The 26390-nt window shown below is 35.9% G+C and overlaps 1 protein-coding gene and 1 pseudogene across 1 annotated transcript in view; both read right to left on the bottom strand.

The window, feature by feature from the left end:
* Window positions 1–17092, bottom strand: part of LOC105383557 (sodium/hydrogen exchanger 10) — a 76155-nt gene extending 59063 nt beyond the window's left edge. Inside the window, exon 1 of the mRNA XM_048628131.1 lies at window positions 15309–17092. The gene's annotated coding sequence lies outside the window, so the exon portion shown is untranslated. The remainder of the gene's footprint in view (window positions 1–15308) is intronic.
* Window positions 7152–10164, bottom strand: LOC125490078 (annotated as a pseudogene).
* Window positions 17093–26390: the final 9298 nt, after the last annotated feature.

The following is a 26390-nucleotide window of genomic DNA, read 5'->3' as shown; positions in this document are numbered from 1 at the left end:
AAATTAATTCCAAAAACAAAGGAAAATTATATTTCCTTCACAAAATTTTTACACATCGGTGATGGAGATCACATTCAGTTGCGATTTACCGATTCAATCAAGTTTTTGGGAACCAGCTTAGAGAAATTAGCTAAAACATTAAAAAAAGAAGACTTTCATTGCCTACGCAAGCATTTTCCAGAAGATAATCACTTTAGTCTTTTGACGCGTAAGGGAGTCTACCCTTATAATTACATGAGTAATTGGGAGACTTATTTAGAAGACAGTCTACCTTCCCAGTCCAAGTTTTTCAATACTATGACGAATGAACACATTTCAACTGAAGATTATCAACATGCCCAGTCAGTTTGGAGTCAGTTCGAAATTCATAACTTAGGTGAATATACTGATTTGTATCTCAAAAGTGATGTATTAATTTTAACGGACATTTTTGAAAGTTTTCGTAAGACATGCAAACGCCATTACCAGCTAGACCCAGCATTTTATATCACTGCCCCAAGTTTGTCATTTGATGCTATGTTGTTAAAGACAGGCGTTAAACTAGAACTTTTAAATGATTTATCCATGATCCGTATGATTCAAAGTGGAATTAGAGGAGGAGTAGTTATGTGCTCCCATCGTCATGCAAAAGCAAACAACAAATCTATGACTGATTATGATCCCTCAAAAGAAGATTCATACATAGTCTATTTAGATTGCAATAATTTATATGGTTATAGTATGTGTCAACATCTCCCTGAGTCTAATTTTAGATTCCTCAAGCAATATGAAATTGACCAACTTGATATTTTATCAGTAGAGGACGAGGCGGATCATGGTTATATACTTGAAGTAGATTTGGTGTATCCGCGGAACTTACATAGTGAACACGATGATTTACCATTTTGTCCTGAAAAATGCACCCCACCCGGAGGAAGAAATAAAAAGTTAATTCCAAATCTGTATGATAAATACAATTACGTTATTCACTATAGGCATTTAAAAACATGCTTACAGCATGGCTTAATTTTGCAAAAAATTCATCGCGTGATTACGTTTAAACAAAGATCTTATCTTAAAACATATATCGACCTTAACACAAAACTTCGTCAAGAAGCTAAATCAGTGTTTGAACAGGATTTCTTTAAACTTTTAAATAATTCAGTGTTCGGAAAAACATTAGAAAACATCGAATCCAGGGTTAAAGTTCACTTGGTGAAGCAATGGAGTGATACGACCAACAAAACCAAAAAGTCATTGAGTGTTGATAAACTAATTGCAAGCCCAAATTTCCACAGTATCTCTGTTTTTAGTGAGAACTTAGTAGCTGTTCAGATGAAACCTAAACGAATCGTTATGGATAAACCGATATATATTGGATTCTCAGTTCTTGAGCTATCTAAAGCGCACATGTACCACTTTCATTACGATATTGTAAAACCATATTATCAAGATAGTGTTAAAATGTGCTACACGGACACTGATAGTTTTATTTATTCCATAAAATCAGATGATTTTTACCACGATTTGAAAACTCATTTCCTAAAATATTTTGACACGAGTAATTACAGCATTCAGAACGAATACGACCTACCTTGCATTAACAAAAAAGTACCAGGTCTGTTTAAGGATGAAATGGGTGGGAGGATAATAACAGAGTTCGTGGGTCTAAGATCCAAACTGTACTGTGTAAAAACTCAAGATATGGTTATAAAAAAGGCTAAAGGTGTCAAAGCATGTATAGTTCGAGATCTGACTGATTCAGACTATAAATCCGTCCTTCATAAAAATAATGTCATCCGCAAGAAAAATATTTTGTTTAGATCGATCCGCCATGAATTAATTACGAAAAGCATTAATATAGTAGCTCTATCTCACAACGATGACAAAAGATTGATACGTAGCGATAAAATTAGTACAATAGCCTGGGGTAGTAAACATATTTTGTGATCTGTTGATTACTTTGATATTAAATATAAATACATAGTTTTAATATAGTATAGTTAAGTACCCTAAATGTAATTAAGATTATATGAGTGTAAGTAGATATAAGAATGTAATCAATTAAAATATTTTTTAATAATAAAATAAAAGCAGAATATTTATTTGGTTTTTTTTTTTAGACCTATTTTAAATTCATAAAAATGCTATACATAGGTAGGTATATTATTCACTATCAAATAGTTTGATGGAAAACAACCAAACACGTGTAGCTCACTAATGTAGCTCACACGCCCCGTGTCTGCGTCAGCAAAAACGAGTCTATACTTGTCTATACTGCCGGCACTCTTTGTAATAAAATCGAAGGTATTCTACTGGAAAACTGCAACGCAAACATTTTTGTAAGTGTGAAAAAGATAGTATGTTATAAAACATGGTGTTTTTCAAATTGTTGATGTTGCATATTCATTATGTTTTCACAACACGTGGCTACTGCGTAAAGTGCAACGCAAACGTTTGTGTAAGTGTGAAAAAGATAGCATGTTATAAAATAATAATATGATGTTTTCAAATTATCGATGTTGCATATTGATTATGTTTCTTTCATTCTACCACCAGCGTGCGCACGAGCACCTCACTGTTAAGACTCGGACCATTCTCAAACAAAACTCTACAAAATGTCACAATCGGTAAGTTATTTATTTCTTCTCGCATATTTGAATGTAGAGTGCTCGAGAGTTACGGTGGACAATTATTTAATATTTTTCTTTCTTTCCAGATCCTGAATGAATCTAGTCCATACGGGTTAGGTACGCCGCATTCATTCGACCAGCTGCAGTGCGGACAAGTCTGGTTCGACAGCGATGTTGAAGAGGTGCGGCCACCAAGCCCAGAGAGAACCATCACTAAAAAGAAAAATGTTGCGACCAGACAGTCCAGAAAACGGCGGGCGGAGGATGACTCCACAACCTCTTACGTGATGAGCAAATCACCGCGACCAGGACATCGGCTCGTGAGAATTGAGGTTGTGGATCTGAACAGCAGCACTAGTGACAGTGAGTGCGTGGTGCTAAAAGCACAGTACGTTGTGACGCATCCGGTAGATGAAATAATAGACATGACGGAAAACCTCGTGAAAAAAATAACAAAGACTATGTGTAGCTCTTAAGTAATTTTAGGTTTAGTTTAGTATGTAAACTATATTTTTGTATAGATGTAGGTATATTAAAATGAATAAAAAACTTTAATAAAAATCTGGATTTTATTTTCTTTAAACATAATATTAATAATCATTATAATACCATTTCCTTAAACAAATAACTGTTTTTAAAGCACAATATTTTTGATGGTTAAAACAACAAATTTTGTCATTACCTTGATAACTATCAAATAATGATTTTAAGTTAGGGCACCCCCTTTCTCCGATATCTAGAACTTTACAATCAGGTGACAACTCTCTTAACCACTTACATTTCTCAGAACCTTTAACAAATACATTTGCTTTGTCTAAAACTGGTTTTATTAACCTCCTAAATTCATTATAATCTATATACCCTTGTCGCCAGTAAATTCCCCTATTTCTCTCCAACCATTTTACTTGTTTCTTTTCATCATTAGTTAATTTTGAAAATGGATAAGGAGGCTTTACTAAATAGACCTGAGTATATTCTTTTGTAGCATATGCTAATTCTTTGATAATAAATCTATTTTTATAGTCACGAAATCCTTGCAAATCCAATAATAATAAATCAGTACTCATATTAGTTTTTTTACAATATTAGACAGTGGTTTATACTCGATTATACAATCATTTAAAATAAGACAATAAGCTGTTGTTTGATCGGGTATTTCTACATCACTCTCTATCTCAACACGTACATCCACCGGTCCGGTTTTTAATGTTTCGTTTTGACGACAACAGTCAACCACGAACAAGGGTGCCTTTTCTTTAAACTGTTTTAAACTTAACAACGGCCCTAACTGATGTCCAAAATATGACTGTTGAAATTTCACGTACTGCTCGTATATTAATAGATATAGGTCTTCTCCAAATTTTATATCAAGATTTTCATATGGAAAATAGGTAGAATTTAAGAACACTTTAACATCGCGTAAATGACAATGATCGAATTGGGACATATCCGACTTAGCATTGCTTTTTCGATTTGTTTGTAAGCCTATAATAACGAACCGCGGTTTTTCCATTTGAGATGTAGTTTTTATTGACCACGTATGTTTGGTACTTCTTGGTAATAGAGGATATTCATAAAGATCCCAATTTCTAAATGCTATATTAATAGCTTTGTCTTTCTCTAAATATCTCAATAAGTGAATCCTCTCGCGATCTGATACTTTTATATGTGGCATTCTCCACACTAATTTATTTATGGTTATATCGTCTAATACTTCATTAGTACTTAATTTTATTGCGTTAAGGTTCGTGTTACTACGCAGAAGTACCAACTCATGCTTACAATTCATAATAATTTTTTTGTAATCCTCAGCGAAGCCAAAAATTTTATTTAATGGTATAGACACGGAAAAAGATCCTGAAGTAATTTTAGAGCCCTCAATTTCCCACCCCCACAACCGTGACATTTTAGATTCATTTTCATTCATTGACAACAAAGATTTTATAGTAGTTGTTATTCCTGCGTTTTTTATTCTGTCTATCTCAACACCGTTGAGTTCATATCGAATATCTTGAAAAAGAAACAGTATAGCATTGTTAATAAGTTCAACACTGCTTACTTTCTCTCTTTTATCACCAACAGGACGAGACACTGTGATAGACCCTCCTATGTATAGTGTACTCGCTGTCGGCAAAACGTACAGGTCTTGTTGATTAATAGGAATGCGAATCTCATCATTAAGGTTAAAACTGTTTATGTATGGTTTATACGAATGAACTTCATAGCTTTCAATACTGTTGTCATGGGTGATCGGATCTGTTATATTTAAAATATTCATTTTAAGAGTTTGATGGATTTCAGAAATTGTTTGTTTTCCTTTGTAAGCTTTTTCCTTTTTATAGGTGGTGGCTGATGGTCTGCGCGTAATGTACTGCGTATGTTATATAGCGGTTCAAACCTTTTATTGATGAAATCGATCATTTTTTCTTAAATGCAAATAGAGTTGTAATTCTTCTTGTCGTAAGTTAATCAAGTTGTTTTTTGCGTCTAAAATTCTTATGTTAATTTCACTAACAGTGTCTTGATTTACCGGAAAATATATTAAATTTTTTGGAATTTCTATTATTCGGTATCCTGGCGGTACACTAGGAGCAAATTCGTATATAATGTGACTGGGTTTTCCGTTAATATACGATCCGCTCACAATGTCACATTCGATGCGAACGATGGTTGTAGAAAGAATGCTTACTGGAAAGACGGAGTCATGTAATATATTGGCTTTAAGTATTTCATTTCTAAAACCCAATGTCCTCGCAATTGATCCAGCTTTTTCAAAATGAATGTCTTTCGAACAAAATATATTTGTACTTAAAGTATTATTGTTGCACATTAACTTAAATGTGCAATCAGTTAAATGTGATTTTAAGAAATCGTAAATATCTAGCAGTTCGTAAGATCCTTCAGGGATTTCTACCATTTCATTATCACCATAATAAAATTTATTGTTGTTTTTACCTACGTTAGGTATCGAATTGAATGTTGAAAAAAATACTAGTCCGTATTCATATTCACCACCAAGTTGCAAAGCCGGCGAATAATTTGTAGACAAAGCGGATTTACAACCAGTAATTGATAGTGTGAACGACATTGTGATAATGAGAAATAATATAATCAATCGCTTGTTATAAACGGTTTCCAGATTTTTTTCAGAAATTTAATGCATAAGTGACCACAATTATAAAGATTACTTCCTTGACAATTTTGATAATTGTAGACTACATTATTTTTTTTTGTTAAATAGGTTAATATTTCTTTAGGCGGTTTTAAACCATAACTATCAAAATAGTTCGTATAATTATTAACTTTGACATAGGCTACCCAGTGAGTTCCATCATTGACTGAAAGATCTAAATTTACAATAGCACACTCAATTTTCTTAGGCTTACTTGGCAGAGTATCTCTCATATAAACTCCACGGAAATAAGGTATATCGCGAGTGTGACTTAATATATCAATATTACTTAGAGCACGTCTGGGTAGCCGCGAAACTAGTTTTTTGACGATTTTACACATAGTCCTTTACCCTTTTTGTAGGGTTTTATGTATAAACCTTTCCCCAATGCGATTGATTCCATCGTCTTATTGTGACGTTCAGATTCCGCCAGATTTTTTTTGCGCTGACTTATAATCATTTACAGCTTTAGCTATGCCGCCTACACCACCGGCTAATGATCCCAATGCCGATAGTCCCGCAAAAATTGGAATTAAAGGAAGTATTCCTCCTGTTTTAGGAATGGGAATAATTCTAGGTAATTTCACACGGTTATTTTTGTGAAATATTTTTTTTGCAGCCAAATATGCTCTCTATGGCATGTTTGTTATTTTTTGGTTTTATTTTCCTAAGCACTGATTTTAATTTGTTAACAGATGATTTAAATGATTGAACCCCAGCGCCAGTTCTAAGTTTAGCTTTCATAATTTTATTTATCAACCAAGATGCGACTTTTTCTCCTGTACTAACGTCTTTTGATTTCAATCTTTGTTTTGCCATATTTTTTAACTCCAAATCTGCTTTATGTCGATCTTGTAAATTAGAATAGTTTGCGTAAGCTATATCGTGTTGCATGCATGCGTTGTCCAAACGATTAATGCCTTTATCGCCTCTTCTTAAACGTTCTTGTAAGCGTGTACCTGGACCACAGTATTGATAGCCTGGTAAGTGTAACTCTACTGGCAAATTATTTATCAATGAGTCCTTTCCCTTTCATTACTGGGTGACTAATGAAAATAAATGGAACAAAACAGTATAATATATGTACTTCAATCTTTAATAACATTGCTTTTATCGATCCAACTGTTTTCTTTTGAGCTTAGACCAAGCCATTTAACACAAACCTTATTTCCAGACGTTTTAATTACCTTTTCAACTAAATAAATATTAGGATACTTAGTTTTTTGAAGTTCGTATTCATAAAAACAACCTTTTATCGGAATTCCATGTTGATCTCGTTGGTGGCGCAGGTATCTACTCAATGAGAACTAGGTTGGAGATCCGTTTTACAAGAAATATATTGACTTTATCAGCTTTTCAAAATCAAAGAATTATTGGTTATGTTGATCGAATGGCTTGCAGTCTCAGAATGGCCGCGCGTAGTCTGCGTCTGCGCCTGCGAGGGTGCGGGGCGCGGGGGGGCGCCGTCACTCGTCTAGTGATGGGGCGCACACGTAGTGTTGTGCTTCAACAAGCTGGGCCCCTTGGAGCTGGAGTATCCTGGTCCAACGTCATGGGTAGAGGGCAGAGCCGGTTGTAAGCCCGTCTCAAGGTCCCCGAAGTGGAGAGGACGTCTGCCACGCGGTTGATGCCGTCGGTGCCAGGGTAGACGGCTGTGATGCGACCGAGCAGCCATCTGTTGGGTGGGAGCCGGTCATCTTTGATGAGGACCATCTGCCCAAGCTGTAGTTGACCTCGATTGGTGTGCCACTTGCTGCGAATCTGTAATGCTGAAATATACTCCTTATAATAGCGATTCCAGAAGTGTGCTTTCAATGCTTGGACTCGTTTGTATCGAGAGAGTGTGTTGATTGGAGCGTTGTCGACCTGAGGTGCAGGTAGCATTGTGAGCGTTCGTCCAATCAGAAAATGTGCAGGAGTGAGAGCTACTAGATCAGATGGATCAGATGAAATAGGGGTTATGGGTCTGGAATTAAGAATTGCCTCTATTTGAACCAAGACAGTGTACATTTCTTCATAATCTAGGTGAGTCATTGATAAAACTCGTTTTAGGTGATGTTTGACTGACTTCACTGACGCTTCTGCTAACCCATTGAAGTGCGGACTGTATGGTGGAGAGAATTTGAATTCAATTTGAATCTTAGCTGCTTCATTAATTATGTTATTGGAATTTTGTTTCAAAAATTTAGGTAATTCATTAAAGGTGCCAATAAAACATTTAGCATTATCGGATGTTATGGAGGCTGGCTTGCCCCTGCGGCAAATTAGACGATTAAGCATGGCCATGTAGCCCTGGGAAGTTAAGTCGGTGACGAGCTCTATGTGCACAGCTCGTACTGCCATACATACAAAAATGGCTATGTATGCTTTTTTCAGCTGACTGCCACGACCCTTTTTGTTCGCTATCAGGATTGGTCCCGCATAATCGACTGCTGTGTTTGCGAATGGATAGTCAGCTTGTAGCCTCTGCTTTGGGAGGTTACCCATGATGGGATGGTAAGTTTTACCTGAAAATCTAAGACAAGTTATGCAAGTATGAGTTACTTTTCTAGTTAAATTACGCCCATTGATAATCCAAAACTTATGGCGTAATGTTGCCAATAATAGTTGTGGCCCTGGATGTAAAAGTATTTTGTGATAGTGTTGGGCTAAAAGTTTAGTGATGTGATGTGATGCATGTAGTAAGATGGGGTGTTTTGTGTCGTAGGCGTAGTTCGTGTTCGACAGTCTCCCTCCAACTCTGATTATACCTGCATCATCAACAAAGGGATTAAGACTTAAAAGTTTATCTTTAGACGGCAATGGTTTTTTGTTAATTAAAATGGATTTTTGTTTACAAAACATATCACTCTGCACTATTTTACATAAAACCTGCATAGCGTCTTCAAGTTCTGATGCTGTAATTAGACCTACTATTTTGTTATTACGATTGAAACAGTTATGTTTAAAACGTTTAATTTGTACTATTACACGTTGTAATTTATGGTTTTTGGACGATTGTGAGAGATGTCGCTGTGTCTGCGTGTGTGTTTTTGTGATTGTGCTTCCTCCATGGTCTCTAGTAAGTCTGCGCGGTTTTTGAGAAATGAGTTGAATTCTTCTAAAGTAGGTATAGACTTTATATGATTGCGTTCTGTTTCCCAGTCACGCATTGTGTGTGAATCCAGCTTACTAGTCACCATGTGGATGATGAGAATGTCCCAGTGTTCTGTAGGTAAATTAAGTGTTTTCAAGGCTCTTAGATTTTTATTAATGCTATCTATTGTGTTACGTAACGCCTTTGAGGATTCTTGAACAACTGGTTGTATGTTAAACAAAGCTTGTATGTGATTGTTTACTAGAATTCTATCATTATTGTATCGATCACACAGCAAATCCCATGCAACATCATAGTTTTCTGCTGAAAACTCTAATGATTTTATGATTATAGAAGCACTTTCCTTTAAAGTGTTCCGCAAATAGTGAAATTTATGGATTTTTGGTATTGAAGTGTTTGTGTGTATTAGTGACTTGTATGTGTCATGGTATTCTAACCAGTCCTGATAGCGACCAGAAAATGTCGGTAAATTAATTGTAGGTAATTTAAGTTTTGGCCCACCTGAGAATGCACTAGAACCCGTTACCGACTGATTGTCCCGCGCCGCAGAAGCCGCCGTGTGCTTATCGAGCGCCTCCTGCGCGGCAGCTTACTGTGCTGAAGTAGCTGGTTTCGAAGCTCTCCCGTTCTAAATGTTCGTCACCTGGAATTTCAGATAAATTTTCTATTTCAGTTTGAGTTGAATCATATTCATTGTACATTTCTTGTATTTTACTAGCTCTAATAGTTAATTCTCGAATTTGCAAGTTATTTAGCTCTTTACAAGGCAAAAGCGTTTCTAAATAAGTTTTAAATATTGTAAGCTTTGATTTAAATGATGCTCTTGACCTTTTTAATGATTTAATATCCATGTTTAATGAGTTGCGACTTAATGGAGTGGGCTAAGAAATGAAGTTAAGCTAAGATAACTGGTGCCCAAGTCTCTCAGATGATTCTGAGACTGCAATCCATTCGATCAATGTTTATAGCTGTTTTACACTTTGTTTATAAAGTAAAATTTGTGAAAATAGTGAAACAAGCTCGAAGTGTATGAAGCGATACTTAAATTTTAACAGGCAGCTACTATGGGTCAGCAGAAGAGCTCACGCAAGCAATGCAAACATCGAAGCCACCTCAGTTTGCGTAACCGGTTAGAGGCGGTTCGGCGCACGCACCACCCGCGCGACAGCGATGCTGACGGATTCACTGGAATGTATGAGATAAAAACAATATGTTAAAAAACGAGAAAAAATATGCAATTTGTTAAAAATATACACTGTGTTGGGGAAAACAGCTGTTCATTGAAACAAATATGGTCTTTGAACTGAATAAACTTGAATGGATTGGCAGATGCAAATGGATTTCAATAATTTAATGACGTGGGTACGCAAACACGTAGTTTAAAATTGGGAATAGATTCGATTATTTATGAATAATATGCGCTTTCGATTGTGTAAAAATAGACAGGTGACGGGAGAAATGGGAGATAATTAGGTTATGACACCCAAAATGGTAATTTTAACAAAATGAATTGATGATTAAAACGGGATAATTATTATTGTTACCTGATTTTTACTAGGAAAAAAGATAGTTAATTGAATTGTGCACACAGGGGATAATTGAAATTGGAACGAACTCACAGCAATACCACACTGTAACCTCTTTTCCTGGTTTTTCGATTCTGGTCGTGGTTTCTGGTTTTTCTTGTGATTATTGAGATTCGAGACTGGCCATAGAATGTTGTATCTTGATTATTTTCGTGGAGATCGCGGCGAATAGCAGATTGGTGCCGCGTGGATCTTCTACCTTGCCCTTGAACGACCTCGCCGATACGTGCCTCGGGATTCCGATTTTCGTCTCGCCTGGTCTTCAGATCTTCCAAAAAGCCCGTATCCGGCTCGAAAACTTGTTGGCGCAGGTATCTACTCAATGAGAACTAGGTTGGAGATCCGTTTTACAAGAAATATATTGACTTTATCAAAGTTTCAAATCAAAGAAATATTTGTTATGTTATGTTGATCGAATGGCTTGCAGTCTCAGAATGGCGGCGCGTAGTCTGCGTCTGCGTCTGCGAGGGTGCGGGGCGCGGAGGGGCGCCGTCACTCGTCTAGTGATGGGGCGCACACGTAGTGTTGTGCTTCAACACTCGTACGTAATATGTAGTAGGTTGAGATTTTATTACTTTCATAACCGTAAACAATTCGGTGGACCAGTTCGGTGTATAGCCTTTTTGAAACTCTCCTTTATACTTGCTTATACGGACAACGTCACCTATATGATACTTATTTTTTTTTAATGATATAGCCTTATGACGATTTTTTATATTCTTAGCTATGATTGATTCATTCAACTTATTTATCTCAGATGGTTTATACCTTGTAGTGGTATGAATAGTATGATTATAATTATATACTATATCATTTATTGGACTTCCTATCCATTTATATTTTCCAACAAAACTGAAATGTTTAAACATCTTGCCTTTTAAAGTTCTTATAACTCTTTCCACTATTGATGCTTTTTTTGGAGAGTATGTGGAATAATGATTAATTCCTCTCTTTTGCATAAGCTGTCGAAATATGTCATTGTAAAACTCCAAACCCATATCAGTTTGCAAATTTGCAGGAGTTCGTCCTTCCTTTAAAACTCTATCAAAAGCTAAAACCACCTCACGCTTTGTTTTACTCTTCAATGCTACTACCCATGTATATAGAAAAGGCGTCAATAACAACCAATATGAATTTAAAACCATTGTTGTATTTGTAGTATTTTTTTACATCAATCAAATCTGCTTGCCATAAATCATCTATTCCTTTTAGGATAACTGACCGACGTGGGAAATTTCGTCTGGCAGCTTTATGAATTTCATTAACCACACCTTTTTTACTCATGTTGGATGGTGAGATGATCTCTCAAATCTACTATACAGGGTGACTTTTTAGTCACTAACGAAATTTTTTCCATGAGTTAGGTATGTACAATAGAGTCGATTTCAATGAAAAAATTAGTAGGTAAATTTTTCATGATTTATTTTTTTTGTATCCCGAAATATTGGTAAAATATGGTCACTGAGTCACTGAGCAATAAATGTTAAAAGCGATAGGTTTCTCACGAAACAAACAAAGCCGAAATTAGACCTTATTGCCGCCATAAACCAATAAACTCAAATAAAATTTTGCAAAGGATGCCGCCGCTAATGGGTAATGCGTCATCGATCTGACGTCAGTCGCCTGCGCACCGCCGCGTCACACGTGTCTCTGTTTACTCAAAAACCCTTTTTCTTTCGACGCGCGCGCACCCCGGCCCCGGGCCGACTTGTGTTGTGTTTGTGTGTGTGTGCTAAATGTATTCTAACCAAGAGTAGGAGTAGGTATGTCGAAGAGTCCCAAAATCTCGCAGACCTCAGAAATAAGATAATTGTCGCTTTCGAGGAAGTGAAAAATTACATTGTGGTGTTAAATAAATTAAAATACAATGAGTTGAAAGTGTTGTGACGTGCCACACTTTGTGTAGATGTGTAGAAGGGACTCCACTTCGAACAATTTGATACTTCATCATACAGTGATTGAGGAAGTGTGTGCTAATTACGGTGTTGCGGTAAGGTCCCCTTGGATTTGGATTTTTTATTGCAATTTGACGGTTCTAACTCTAACCCCTTGAAAGTATGGAGAAAATCATTGAGCAACTTATGAATTTATTTGAAACTAGCTGTTCCCGCGAGCTTGGCTTCGCCTTAAATAGTTTTCGTGTGGGAATTCCGCGATAAAAAGTAGCCTATGTTCTTTTTCAAGGACGAGACCATCTGTATACCAAATTTCATTCAAATCCGTTCAGTAGTTTTGGGCGTGAAAGAGTAACAGACAGACAGACACAATTACTTTCGCTTAGTTAGGATTCGCGGGCAAGTGGGCGTGGCCAGACCCGCTACTCGCGCTACTCGCGCACGGTGACCATGAGTCTTGGTTTTCTGGAGAAAACTTTGTGTGCCAATATCTTATAATTTTAGTACTGAAAGGTACTGAAAGAAAATACACGTAAGTTATATTTTTAACCAAGGAATGTTATATTACAATTTCGTTACTGACTAAAAAGTCACCCTGTATGATCTTTGATCATATTACTCACGTCTACTTTAGAGCACTTGCGATGCAACTGTTCCTGAAGAAGACTTAATTCAGCTTTTATACTTGTGAGTTCTGCAAGAAAGTCTTCTTTTTTGCAATAAAGGTTGTAGCTTTGGTCGAGCTACTCTTTACTAACAGCTTCATCACCCTCAATTGGCAATTTCAATCCTTTTAATCTTCTTTGTTGTAAATCGTAATCACCTACTTCGTTTTGACTAAGTGTTTTAGTTAATGGTGTAAATTCTAACGAGTCTAGAACACGCATTCTTTTATGAACGTGGTGACCAAACTTATCGATGTTCATCATGTAACTGAGGTGGAGGTTATAGTTATAATAAAACTTAAATTAATTTGCACAAGTATTTATTTACTTAATGTCTACACATGTTCTTAATTCTTTCATAACTGATAATATTTCATCATCTAATCCAGTGTTACCAGCATCTCTGGAAGCTATTAACAATTTTAATGTTTTCACTAAGTCATTTGGATCATTCCAAAAAATGTAATCTACACTTTTACCAACTTCTTTAAATAATGGCAATCCCTTCCCTTTCGCGGTGCTGCTGTTAGATTTGTCTGAAGGTGAACTTAACAATGGTTTTATAATTTCTAAATACTTAAAACCCCTATTGCTGTTAATTGGTTGATTTAAATCATATTTTCTTTTATGTGCATTCGTGAGCAATAACATGGACTTGTAAATTTGTTTGTCATCTTCAGTGACTACTCCTAAATCAGGTTTTCTTTGATAGAGTAATTCAGATAGCCCTCTTGTTCTATTAAATGAATGTCCAGCTACTATAAATTCATTATCGGTTATAGTAACGCGCTCTGTTCCGATCATTGGTTTTCCATTTTCTATCCTGATTCCGTATGGAATATCTTTAAACACTTCTGATGACAAAGACCATGATGATATTTCCTTAGGAGTCGGAGTCGAAACACCATCGCAAGTTTCAAAAAATAAATCACTCGTGTTATTCTTTGAGTTTTGTTCAAACTCTGAATCACTTACAGATTGTTCAAAATTTATATCACTTAATGAATTTTGCAGTGTATCGCCTGATACTTTAGTGGGTACCGATAATTTTCTTTTCCTTGAAAGAGTAATATCTGGTATGGTATTGTCTTCTTCCTCACTATCTTGATAACCACCATCATATTCTCTAGCACTAGAGTTTTTTCTGGCTAGCTGCTTTAATGGGTCAGTTACTGGTTTGAAAATAGATTGCAGTGCTATTTCAGAATCTAATTTGTTGTTTTTCATTTGTTGAACTTTCTTTTTAACAGCCTCAGCAGATTTGATTATTTGCTGTTTTATATTTTTTTCATCGTTCATTTTCGCAAACAGTACAACTTTCTAGTCGAAAAGCAAATGGAAAAGTGCTGAGTATATTGTTGAGAAGCTTTATATATTCATTTCAAACATCGACGTTTATAAATGTATCAAATTTCATTCTATAGCAACCTTTGTTTTTCTGACAGTCTTTATTTATGACTAAGTAGCTAAATTCATTTTTCCAAACTCTCGAACACATTTCACGAAACTTTGACCAGGTCATATCAGTGTTAACATGTTCATCATATACATGTCGGAGGTTTACGTCATCTTGCTTAAATAAAATTAAAAGATCGGCATTGTCACGAATTAATTGTTTTGGGACTTTGGTGTAGGTTTGGTTTAAATAAAAACAGTCTATATTTTTATGTCTTCCCATAGCAAAATAATCTCGAATATTATTTTGATTTTCGCATGCTACATCATCAAAAATTATGATGGAATTTTGAGCGGCGTTAATAGGACTTAAAACTTCCTCATTGTCGTGATATTTAAAATAGGAAAGACCGGATACTAGATTCAATACCTTTTCTAGAAATATGTATTTTGGTTGGAAAATTGTTTTTGAGTACAGGTATACGTTACTAAAGTATAATCCATCTGGATGTAAAAGTAAGCCTATCACTAAGTTTGTTTTTCCACAGTTAGATGGTCCGCAAATAATGCAACGGATAGTATTGGGTAAAAGTATCCCATGTCGGTGAGTTACTTTGTTTGAATCGACATTAATTTGACTGAGCTGTAGTGAATTTGGTTGTTTAATGAATTTCATGTTTATTAAATGACAATGTGTTACCACTTACATCGTCATTGAAGAAGTGCGACAAAAAATTAAAAACTCAACTTTTTATGTTATCTACAAAAATCTGGAATGAATTATTGGGAAGGCTATCACACTCAAGTGAGCGACGACGACGCGCGAAGCGCGCGGCGGCGGAGCGAACGCAGAGTGGGATAGACTTCCCAATAATTCACTACTCACCTGACACTTTCTATGATTCATATTTCACCTGATGATGTTCTCAATAAAATCTTGAAACTAGACGTTAATAAAGGCCCTGGGCCAGACGGAATACCTCCTTATTTCATCAAAACATGTGCTAACAAACTGGCTAAACCACTCAGCATATTGTACGCTAAATTTCTTCGCCAGGGAGTCTTCCTAAATATATGGAAAATAGCTCACATTATACCCATTCATAAATCCGGTAGCAGTGCTCAGTGTGGCAACTATCGTCCAATAAGCCTATTGTCCTGTTTCGCTAAGATTTTTGAGTCTATTATTTACTCACCGATTTATGCACATGTAAAACAAAAAATAACACCTCTTCAGCATGGATTTGTAGAAAATAAATCCACAATAACCAATTTACTTGAGTATAAGACCTTTTTGAGCGACGCTGTTGGTAAACGTCAGCAAGTTGATTCAGTATATACAAATTCAGTTGATTTTGCATAAATTGTCATCTTTAGGTATTCATGGTAGTCTGTTAAGATGGGTCACTTCATACCTGATCAACCGTAATCAAATCGTAGCTATTAAAGGTTTCAAATCTAGATCTCTCATAATGACATCTGGCGTTCCCCAGGGATCGCATCTGGGCCCGTTATTATTTATTATATTTATTAAAGATTTAGTTAGCCTTCTATCGTCAAAATGTTTACTGTATGCAGACGATCTTAAAATTTACAGAACAATTAACAGCATAAATGATTGTGACTCCCTTCAGAAAGATCTTAATACCTTGTCTCGATGGTGTAATTTAAATTTAATGTTTCTTAATATTTCAAAATGCTACTCAATTACCTTTACTAAAAAAAAAATACAAAATTTCTCACATATACCAAATAGATAACATAGCACTTGAACATAAGCGAACGGCTAGGGACTTGGGTGTAATCTTCGACCAAAAACTTAACTTCAAAGATCATTATGACTATCTTGCTTCAAAATGCAACGTCGTCGTCTTAATGGAAATAGAACTTTATTTCCATGAAGTTAATGTATTATGATATTTCCTGGTGCCTGCCGATGCCGAAAGTAGGCGTTGACCCTTACTGATCGAAGGTATTTACCATGAAAAATTCAAAAAAATATAACAAGCAAATGTTATAATGAGCCAAATACAATTTTGTATGTATATTTGTAAGCAATAACAGCAACTTTTTACAGGTATTCCGAAACGAATAAGAAAGAAGGTTTTTTTACTCCACCCTAATCAACATACAAACGTAGGAACTAGTTCCAGAAACACTACAGATACCCTGAACGATGATAGCTTAATAGACAATGAGTCCATGGATTCTTTGAAGGAATTTAGAATTAAAAAAAAACAAAACGATCCATTCTATGCTCGAAGATGAACAGAAAATAATGGAGGTAAGAACTGCCGAGAGAGATGCTTCTAACCAGTCAAAAAATGAAACTAGTGCTATAGAAAAGATTTTCTATAGCACCAGGTACCACATGCCAATTGCCGGAATATTTACAAATGAAAAAACAGCGCCAAATATTTAACATTGAAATGGAAGCCAAAGATCAACATTGGTGCAATAAAATGGAACTAAATGTAAAGAAATGTAATTTAAATTGTCACGGAAAAAAAAGATGCAAAACAAATATGTTATTAACGATGTCGCGGTTAGTCAAGTTGAAGAGATAAGGGATATCGGAGTAGTGCTCGACTCAGAATTAATATTTGTACCTACCTCATATTAACAGTACCCGTATCATGAAAATTCGAGCTAACGAATAGAATCGAATGCGAGTGCGACTATTGTCAACTTGACAGCACTTTCGAACACTTTTTACCTTTCGAATGAGTTTCGAAAAGAATGACCACAGAGTACATAATATTATTCTGACAATGACCTATGGAATGATAGCTGTCAAACTTTCGCAAATCTGTACACCGCAATACACCGCCATTTTGTTGTTGACAGGTTGACAGCACTTTCGAATAGACTATCGAATAGAATATGCTGCGTTTTTTCCGGATCGCTCTACTGCTCATTTAATTTATATTGCGGAATTAGATACGAATAATTGGTAATTACATGGTTTTTTCCGCTGGCAACCCTACGAACCGGGTGTCAAAAAAACAGCTGATTTAATTTATTTTAATATTATTGAATTTAATGTATAATTACGTGTAAAACTAAAGATAACTTAAAGAATATAGTGCTATACAGCTGTGTAAATGAAGACAAGCCTTCAAACCCTGAAATAAAACAATTTCGGGACTCGGATATTTGAAGCAGCAGCAGCGGCACCGTCCTGTCAAAGTTCGAATTTGCCAACGGATATCTATCAGGGGAGTATTGTTAAAATTACATATTTTTATGACTATTTCTCATAATTACTACATTATTTGTGAGGTGATCTGTGGAAGGCGTTTGATTGTGTAGACCATCAGACTTTAATTTCGAAACTTAGATACTATGGAATAGGAGGAAAGGCTTTAGATTTGATAGCTTCATATTTAGACAAGAGACAACAAAGGGTCGATATTAACAATACTAAATCACAGGGGGCTCATGTAAAAATAGGCGTCCCTCAAGGATCTATTCTAGAACCATTTTTATTCCTCATTTATATTAATGATTTGCCTCTAAGGTTGAAAAATTGACTAATATAGTTTTATTTGCTGACGATACTTCTTTGCTTTTTAAAGTTAAAAGAAGAGAAAATAATTTTAATGAAATTAATTCGATTCTATCTGACATACACGATTGGTTTACCGTTAATAATCTTCTAAGTTTTAAAAGGAAAGGAATGAAAGTGAATGTTAATAAGACGAAAGTTATGGTGTTTGAAAGAGAGGAAGAGGTAACTGAATGTAAGATCACGATCGAGAACGAAAAAGTGGAGCAAGTGAATGAGTTTGTTTATTTGGGTTGTCTGTTTACGAGGGATGGGAAATGTGAGGGGGATATTGAAAGAAGAGTGAAAGCGGGAAATAAAGTAAATGGGGCCTTGCACTCTTTCATGAGGAGTCAAAACGTGTCTCAAAAGGCTCGTTTGGCTGTTCATGGGGGAGTGTTGGTCCCTACACTAATGTATGGAAGTGAAAGCTGGGTTTGGCAGAAGACGAATGAAAGTAGGGTAAATGCTGTTGAGATGCGCTCTCTAAGAAGTATGTGTGGACTGAAACTGAATGATAGGATAAGGAATAGTGTTATAAGAGATCGAGTTGGAGTAAAAGAAGACGTAGTGACCAAAATTGAAAAGGGAATGTTGAGATGGTTTGGTCACATTGAAAGGATGGATGAAAGAAGACTAACGAAAGAAATTTATTGTGCGGAGATGTATGGTTGTGTCGGTAGAGGACGTCCTAGGCGAAAGTATGTCGACCAGATAGGCGACATACTCAAGAAGAGCCAAATTAGGAGTTTCCGAAACCGATGTGCGTGTATGAAGAGACTTATGAATGTGGAGGAAGCGAAAGAAGTATGTCAGGATCGTGGCACGTGGAGATCCATAGTCTCTGCCTACCCCTCTGGGAGACAGGCGTGAGCATATGTATGTATGTATGTAATCTTCTATTGAATTCTAAGAAAACGAAATGTATTAAATTTACACTGCCGAATGTTAGACAATGCGATACTAACATTATTCTAGATGGGAATAAATTGGACCTAGTTAATGATACCATCTTTCTTGGGATGACTATAGATTCAAAGTTACAGTGGGGACTTCACATTGAAAAATTGGCTGGAAGGTTGAGCTCCGCAGCTTTTGCTGTACGGAAAATTAGACAACTGACCGACGTTGAAACCGCCAGATTAGTTTACTTTAGTTATTTCCACAGCTTATTGTCGTATGGCATTTTGCTTTGGGGTAGAGCCGCTGATATTGAAACTATATTTGTATTACAGAAAAGAGCCATCCGCTCTATATACAAACTTGGTTCCAGGGATTCACTGAGAGAACTATTTAAAGAAATTAACATCCTTACAGTTCCATGTCAGTAAATTTTTTCCAATTTAATGAATAAAAAGAATATTTCAACTTTTGATACAATTGGCAGGAATCATGACATTAATACTAGGAACAAGCATAAGCTGGCTTTTCCAGCGATGCGTCTAGCGAAAGTGAATAAATGCTGTATTAGATTTTATAATAAGCTTCCAACAGAAGTTACTCAAATGCCAGAGAATAAGTTTAAGTGTTACATTAACGAGAAACTCTGTAAAAAAGCTTATTATAAAATTGATGATTACTGCATGACGTTAATGCATGGCTGTGATAAATAGTTAGCTCTGCTCATATTATTATAATAATTATTATTAAGCTTATAAGTATTGTATACTAACTAGTATTAAGTCTTTTTTTGAAAAGATGGCTCAGGAGTTTCTTGCCTCCGTTCTTCTCCTTAGACAGAAAGAGCCCCCCTTATCCGAACGGAGAGTAGTTTGTAAAAATTGACGTTCATCAGAAAATTTTATATTTTTACGATGAATAAAAAAAATTGAGTTTGAGTTTAACACCGGACAGTCTCTTTGGACTTTGTACAAATGTCATAAACATTCACTTGCATAATTTTGATTCTAATGAGGAGATGCATTCACTACAGAGTGTTTCGAAAAATTCAAAAATTAACACTGTTTTTTGCGAAAAACTACCAGAATGCCTGCACCAACAAGAAATAAGACAAATAAATCGAAGATAACGATTACATCTACAAGAACTATCAAAGAAGCTTCCCTAAGAAAATAATACTATACCAAATAAAATAATAGTATACCACAATTGAATAATAATAAAAAAGGCGAGCTACCACTGCACATAACCAACCATCTATGATAAAAAGAGACGTTTTTATGATAGGGACTCCAGCGAGATATCGGACATTTCTTTTCATGCTCCTGACACAGATGAATCTGAATATAACTCTTTATTCATATAAAAAATAATGCCCCGTATTCATGGGAAACATTTGTTGAGCAACAAAGTTGAATCAACGTGTTGCGGAGTTGCTGTCAACATGTTGCTGGCAACACTGCGTGTTGCAGAGTTGACAGCATCATGTTGACAAGCTCTCGCCCGACAAGCGTAAACATCAGTTTAGCGACAATTGTTGACGTGTGTGGGCGAGTTATAAACATGGCAGTAGTGTGGAGCAATGATAAAATAATGCAATTAATAGAATTATTTCAATCAAAACCATTATTATGGGATTGTTCTATAAAACAATACAAAGATAGAAACAAAAAGAACGATGCATTCAAAGAAATTTCTCAAGTCCTAAATATATCCAAAAAAGATGTAGAAACTAAAATACATGTACTGCGTACTCAATTTACTAGAGAGAAAAAAAAGATGTCGGCAAAAAAAACTACAGGCAGCGGCGCAATAGAAAAATGTAAATGGATTTATTACGAGCCATTGGAATTTTTGTTATGTGGTGCAACTACTTCTGGTGAAACGGATACTATGAATAAAACAGTAAGTTGTTTTTGTATATAATTGTTTTATACTATTGTCTGTAAAATTATTACAATTACGCTACATTATTTTGCCATGAAACTCTTCCCTCTGGAGTTTAAAAGTAATCGGCAAACTGTTCTCTAATACAAAGAGCTGATTGTGATGCAGGCCAAATCAATCATAGGAAACGAACTTAGTTCCCTTCGCCAAGAACCTTCTAATAGGTTACCTTCAGAGTCTTCAAAATCAAAAGTTTGTGGAGGTGTATATATGGATCTGGAAACTGAGTTACGTCTTAAGAAGTTATGTAAATATACACAAGAAATTACCACGAGTTCACAATTGGCTGGTTTTAAAGGAATAGGTTTAGTGAATACACGGAACACCACACATAAAATGCCAAAAACATTTTCTATAATCCTCCTAGCTCTTGATAGTCTGTAATTGAATATACGCTTTTTGCTCCCACGTTCATGAATGCCAGGATATGGTTTCATGATGTTCTCCGTTAGCGCGAAAGCACTGTCACCTACAATTACATACGGCGTTTCTGTTCCGCCTTGTGCTATTGGTTCAGGCTGTGGCAGTTTAAGTGAGTTTTCTAACAATGCATTATAAAACGATGTTTCCTGAAATATTCCACTGTCGGACGACCGACCAGCTCCATAATTTGCGTAAATAAAGTTGTAATTGCCATCTGCAATTGCCATAAGTACCATGCTGAACTGATTTTTATAATTGTAGTATTCACTTCCAGAAGTATTTGGCGCCACAATCATAACGTGTTTCCCATCAATGGCCCCAATGCAATGTGGAAAATTCCATCGTATTTCGAATTCACGACTTATTTGTTTCCATTCTTGTTCCGAACTTGGAACCTAAAAAATAAATTAATATATAAGATAATAATTAACAGGTAGATGAAAACAGTGAACTTGAAAGTGGTATGGAGTCAGAGCCATCTCAATCACCAAGGCTGAATGCCACAACATCTACATCTTCGAGGAAAAGAAATAAGACAGATGAATCAAATAATGAAATATCAGATTTTGAATTGTGAGGTTTTGAAAAGTGCTAAAAAAAGATGGATGAAAGGGAGAAGAAACTGAAATAAGGGAAATTGAGAGACAAGAAACAAATAGACTATAGCTTGTCAACGTCGTGCTGACCGCGCCCGCGGGGTGCGGGGGTAGACAGGGACGAGGTCAGACGGTCTCAGAGGGGGGGCATGCGGTATGGCGAGCGAGCCAACCAATTGGACGAAAATCAAAAGAAATTGTGTTCAATGTATATTGGGTGAAATCGCCAAAATTTGTACATTTTTTGTCCATTTCTCTTGGTTGCACTAAAACCTACTAAATGAGAAAAATATAACAACTTCACATAGAAAATTTTGGTAAATCATATTAGTAGAATAAATAACGTATTAAATTATTTGTATTTTATCATATTTTGTGCAGTGGTTATTGAAATTTACATAAATTTAAATTTTAATAAAAATATCATATTTCTTTGTTATGCTCTTTGTAACAGTATTTTTTGTATAAAATAGTATTAAATCTAAATTATTTTACTGGCATCAACACGAGCAAAAGTTTTCTTAGAAGTGGCGTTAGTGTCGCGTCTCTGCCATTTTGTTTGTAGTCGTTATCGAAGTTATAGTGAACTCGGAAGAAAAAAGACTTTTCAGTGTTCCCCTTTGTAACAACCGACAAATTAAGTTAAAAGAAAGTATTTACAAAGTAATTCCTGCACGTAAAATGATAATTTCAGTCTGTTTACTATGCAGTTAGTCAAATTTTCGAAAAACTAAATCCACGTGTGTTAAAATATTTTTAGCTTATGAACGTAAGAATTTTTGCTCCATTTTGTTACAATTTTCTTTGTAACGTTACAAAAAGGAAAGCTAAGGGCACATTCAGACTGACAAGAATGTGATGACATTTTTTAAACTAATAAATTACAAAAACATATTAGTTGTACAGAAGTTTAATTTCAATTATCATAACTAGTGATACCTAATACCAAAATAATTAATAATTCAATTAATAAAAAAAAACCTCATAGATACATATATTTTTTAAATATTTTTGTTCAAAAATTACGAATGTTTTAATTATTGAATAGGTACCGGTCAAAATCATAACTCTCCTTTTCGCTTCGCCGTAGAGCTGATTAAATAAAAATTGTTTTATTTATTCATAGTAGTGTGATCGAGTCCGTATAGTTCCTTTTTGTAACATTTTTGTAACGTTTCCTTTTTGTTACGTTTTTGTTACGTACAAATTTTGGCGATTTCACCCTATTATGTATTTTAAAGAGCGTAAAAAAGATGTTTCATCGCAAGAATACGAGAATAATACAGTTTTAAAACGGATACAGGTATACTGTCATAACCATGTCTACACTGTTTGGAGTTCGTAGATCGACGACTGACGCAAATAAGACTATAAGATTATTCAATAACCCTAAACAACGTATCTGCACTTGTGCTTCCATTAACCATATCACTGGTTTCTGCTCAGCGGATCATTTTTCACAGTCATTGTTGTCTCATCTCCCAGAGACAGCGGGTTTTGACTTAATTGCCGAGACCGGTGAAAATAGATCGATAACTCGGAAAGTCAACGCAAATTTTGGTGATAGTGTAGCTGCCTCAATAAGAAATGAGCATTGGGAAGAGAAGAAACATAAGCCAGCTAAGAAGCATGCTAAGGCTGGGACTCCCTCAGGTAGGGAGGTGGATCTACTTAAACTCTTTCTTGATAACATGGTTCTTAGGAGTGACCGTCCCAATTAAAGTGCAATCATATCCTTATCCTTATCAACGTGTCGCTTCTTTTAATCGAGCTGCGACAGTTAGCCCTGCATATTTCGAACGTGTTAATGACGATCACCGTTTTGAAGAATTTTCTCGAATGGAAGATGGAGCGGCATTTACGTGTGGATCCAGCCCTGGTACACCGACATATTTTTCAAATATGCAGATGGATAATCCAACTGAATCAGTTTGGCTTAATTTGCCTTTTCAAAAAATACTTACACTCCGGAACTATATTCATCAGCGATAAAAGCGATTTCAGACTGGGGAAAACCATTTGGACGTCCAATGACGGTAATAGCTCCAACAGAGAGCTGCTTAGAACCAATTGACGAAAGAACTTACGCGCATGCTTATTACCCCAGGAGGGGAGAGATACATCTAAATGGTAATTTAAAATTTGAAGGGGCGCTTGGTGAGCGAGTATTGTTACACGAATTAGGACATTCATTAGGGTTGACTCATTCTGATAAAGTAGAGGATGTCATGTATCCTGTTATGCTAAATGGATATTCTGGATTATCTGATAATGATGTTAAACGGATATCTAATAAATATAAACATCTCGCCGAATTACATGAGCGGAAAACTCGACATCATACTAATATTTTAGATGAGCGGAAACGTAATATGCCAACACAACCTACACCAGTTACGACTGTTAAGAATACTGAAGTTACTGACAATCCGAAAGCGGATAAACGTCCTGACGATGATTTCTCATGGATAATGAACTTCCTTGGTCATGACACAGTTACCATCCGCATCCGAATAAAGTTATAAAAGAATGGCGTCTTTTGATTGATATGTTAACTTCATAATTGAGTAGTCAGGGCAGGATAGAAGTGTGAAAAGTGGCCTAACGGATCAATGCCCATGTACCCGGACCGCCCACTTCGGTGATTTTTACACGTTTTGTCTGAGCTGTGGGATAGTATGTCTCCGTTGTAAATGAAATGAAAAAAATAAGACGAAAAGTGTCCCAGTACTATACTGTAAAAAAATGATTCCAAGTTTAAGAAAACTAACGGCTGAATTGAAAGATGATAACATCATACATTGCTGACAATGATCAATTGCCATAAGTACCATGCTGAACTGATTTTTATAATTGTAGTATTCACTTCCAGAAGTATTTGGCGCCACAATCATAACGTGTTTCCCATCAATGGCCCCAATGCAATGTGGAAAATTCCATCGTATTTCGAATTCACGACTTATTTGTTTCCATTCTTGTTCCGAACTTGGAACCTAAAAAATAAATTAATATATAAGATAATAATTAACAGGTAGATGAAAACAGTGAACTTGAAAGTGGTATGGAGTCAGAGCCATCTCAATCACCAAGGCCGAATGCCACAACATCTACATCTTCGAGGAAAAGAAATAAGACAGATGAATCAAATAATGAAATATCAGATTTTGAATTGTGAGGTTTTGAAAAGTGCTAAAAAAAGATGGATGAAAGGGAGAAGAAACTGAAATAAGGGAAATTGAGAGACAAGAAACAAATAGACTATAGCTTGTCAACGTCGTGCTGACCGCGCCCGCGGGGTGCGGGGGTAGACAGGGACGAGGTCAGACGGTCTCAGAGGGGGGGCATGCGGTATGGCGAGCGAGCCAACCAATTGGACGAAAATCAAAAGAAATTGTGTTCAATGTATAAATTATGTATTTTAAAGAGCGTAAAAAAGATGTTTCATCGCAAGAATACGAGAATAATACAGTTTTAAAACGGATACAGGTATACTGTCATAACCATGTCTACACTGTTTGGAGTTCGTAGATCGACGACTGACGCAAATAAGACTATAAGATTATTCAATAACCCTAAACAACGTATCTGCACTTGTGCTTCCATTAACCATATCACTGGTTTCTGCTCAGCGGATCATTTTTCACAGTCATTGTTGTCTCATCTCCCAGAGACAGCGGGTTTTGACTTAATTGCCGAGACCGGTGAAAATAGATCGATAACTCGGAAAGTCAACGCAAATTTTGGTGATAGTGTAGCTGCCTCAATAAGAAATGAGCATTGGGAAGAGAAGAAACATAAGCCAGCTAAGAAGCATGCTAAGGCTGGGACTCCCTCAGGTAGGGAGGTGGATCTACTTAAACTCTTTCTTGATAACATGGTTCTTAGGAGTGACCGTCCCAATTAAAGTGCAATCATATCCTTATCCTTATCAACGTGTCGCTTCTTTTAATCGAGCTGCGACAGTTAGCCCTGCATATTTCGAACGTGTTAATGACGATCACCGTTTTGAAGAATTTTCTCGAATGGAAGATGGAGCGGCATTTACGTGTGGATCCAGCCCTGGTACACCGACATATTTTTCAAATATGCAGATGGATAATCCAACTGAATCAGTTTGGCTTAATTTGCCTTTTCAAAAAATACTTACACTCCGGAACTATATTCATCAGCGATAAAAGCGATTTCAGACTGGGGAAAACCATTTGGACGTCCAATGACGGTAATAGCTCCAACAGAGAGCTGCTTAGAACCAATTGACGAAAGAACTTACGCGCATGCTTATTACCCCAGGAGGGGAGAGATACATCTAAATGGTAATTTAAAATTTGAAGGGGCGCTTGGTGAGCGAGTATTGTTACACGAATTAGGACATTCATTAGGGTTGACTCATTCTGATAAAGTAGAGGATGTCATGTATCCTGTTATGCTAAATGGATATTCTGGATTATCTGATAATGATGTTAAACGGATATCTAATAAATATAAACATCTCGCCGAATTACATGAGCGGAAAACTCGACATCATACTAATATTTTAGATGAGCGGAAACGTAAT

The sequence above is a fragment of the Plutella xylostella genome, chromosome 20, assembly GCF_932276165.1.
Source record: "Plutella xylostella chromosome 20, ilPluXylo3.1, whole genome shotgun sequence".
Taxonomy (NCBI): domain Eukaryota; kingdom Metazoa; phylum Arthropoda; class Insecta; order Lepidoptera; family Plutellidae; genus Plutella; species Plutella xylostella.
Note: the sequence above shows the minus strand (reverse complement) of the source record. Positions and strands in the feature narration are given on the sequence as shown.